The sequence below is a fragment of the Sorghum bicolor genome, chromosome 8 (genome assembly GCF_000003195.3).
Source record: "Sorghum bicolor cultivar BTx623 chromosome 8, Sorghum_bicolor_NCBIv3, whole genome shotgun sequence".
Lineage (NCBI taxonomy): Eukaryota > Viridiplantae > Streptophyta > Magnoliopsida > Poales > Poaceae > Sorghum > Sorghum bicolor.
This window is the reverse complement of record NC_012877.2, coordinates 7,568,664-7,570,763: the sequence shown is the minus strand read 5'-3', so window position 1 is coordinate 7,570,763 and position 2,100 is coordinate 7,568,664. Positions and strand designations below refer to the sequence as shown.

General features: G+C 32.5%; 1 non-coding gene across 1 annotated transcript; it reads right to left on the bottom strand.

Annotated features, from left to right (window-relative positions):
* On the bottom strand, positions 1,135 to 1,206 carry TRNAK-UUU. Its single transcript has one exon. It is a non-coding gene; the product is annotated as a tRNA-Lys (tRNA).

The following is a 2,100-nucleotide window of genomic DNA, read 5'->3' as shown; positions in this document are numbered from 1 at the left end:
GGTATAAGCTCGCAATTATTACTATGCGAGAGGGGTGCCCGCCCCAAATAAGCCTGTTACGACAACAGGGGCACCCCAATGACTTTACCATCTGATCCCCAACTTTAAAACATAAACACAAACATTTTTTTAGTTTACGTCTAACGCAAGAGGGTCCCCTTGGTACTCTTGTTGTTTTATTTAAATATAATATTCTTTTTTTTGTTTTATTTATATATTATTATGTAGTAAACTTGTTTATTTGAGTTTTTTTTATTTAAACAAAAACATGAACATAATTTTGGATAGGTCTACAGGGAACACAAGGTATCTTAAATTTTTTTCTGTATGTCAAATCAAAATTTATTTAATTGAACTTTTGTTTCGTTTTGGAGTTTTTGGTGTTATTACTAGAAATGAGAAATATTATAATTTGTTGGACACTGTAGGCCATTTGCTGAAAACTTGTAACTGAAAAATCTGAAATGGTGTCTAGGTCATTTTAATTTGGTTTCTGGAAAGTTGTATTTGCAGCAGCGGTAAACATGTATTGTTTATCTTTTTTAAAAAATGAGTATTTGTATATATCTGGAAAAGTATTGATTACAGTTTACGTACAAAGATGAATTTTGGAATGGTTTCCACGGAAAGTTTGTATTTGCAGCGGCAGAGACATGACAGATGTTTCTTTAAAACAACTATGAAAAAAAAAAGAAAAGAGAATTATCCAGAAAGTTGTATTTTGCAGCGGCCGAGACTTAACAGATGCTTCTTTAAAACAACTACATATAGGTAGGGATGAAAAAAAGAGCATTATCCCAGAAAGTTGTATTTTGCAGCGGCTGAGACATAAGATATGTTTCTTTTAAAACATATAGGTAAACATGTATTGTTTTTTATAAAATGAGTATTTGTATATCTGGAAACGTATTGATTACAGTTTACGTACAAAGATGAATTTTGGAATGGTTTCCGGAAGGTTGTATTTTGCAGCGGCGGAGACATAATAGTTGTTCTTTAAAACAACTACATATAGTATATGAAAAGAAGAGCATTATCCAGAAAGTTGTACTATTTTGCAGCGGCTGAGACATAAGATATGTTTCTTTTAAAGGTAAAAAAGAGCATCATAATGAGTTGAGAAAAATGCTCAAACGCCGACCGTGGGGATCGAACCCACGACCACGTGGTTAAAAGCCACGCGCTCTACCACTGAGCTAGGTCGGCTTGGTGCACATTTGCATTCAAAAATCGTTGCTGTACAATGTGAGGTCATCTGAACACCTGTGACTATTACCATATTGTGTACAGTATCAAATGATTAACTCCTACTCTCACATGCCTCCCACAAACTTGATTTTTTTTGATGCCATCAACTTCTAGATGCGGTTTTACTGCGAGACTCTCACGCCTACGACTATGAATGAAAATGATACAGATATTTTCTGACCGAATTCATTTAGAGGAGTTTAGATGTGCTCATATCCGAGTCCAAATATTCAACATCCGATACCGTATTCGTATTTAATACTGAAATCATATATTTATAATGTTGATATCCAATAGTATCCTATTCAACATGGTTAAAACTATCCGTATCAGAATCTGAATCCAGACAGAAATATGAAAACAAAATACAATAATGATAATATCCATATGTATTCAATCCGTTTTGACTTGAAAACTCGATTTGTCTAAGTCCACATATACCACTTCTCGTTAAATGGCCGCACCTCGTTTTGGTAGTTTACGTGGACTCGGCTTGTTCTCAATTTTTTTTTCTTTGCGCTACTATAATATTTTCATTTTTATTTAGCAAATATTGTTCAATTATGGACTAACTAGGTTCAAAATATTCATCTCGTAATTTATAGGCAAACTGTGCAATTAGTTTTTATTTTCATCTATATTTAATGTTCTATGTATGTGTCGAGATTTGATGTGACGAGAAATCTAGAAAAGTTTTTTGTTTTTGAGTGAACTAAACAAAACCAAAAAGTTTTTAGATTTTAATACTGTATTACTTTTGTTTTTATTTAATAAATATTGTTTAATCATAAATTAATTAATTAGGTTTAAAAAATTCGTTCGCCTTGGCCATCTCAAGTGTCATTTCGAAAG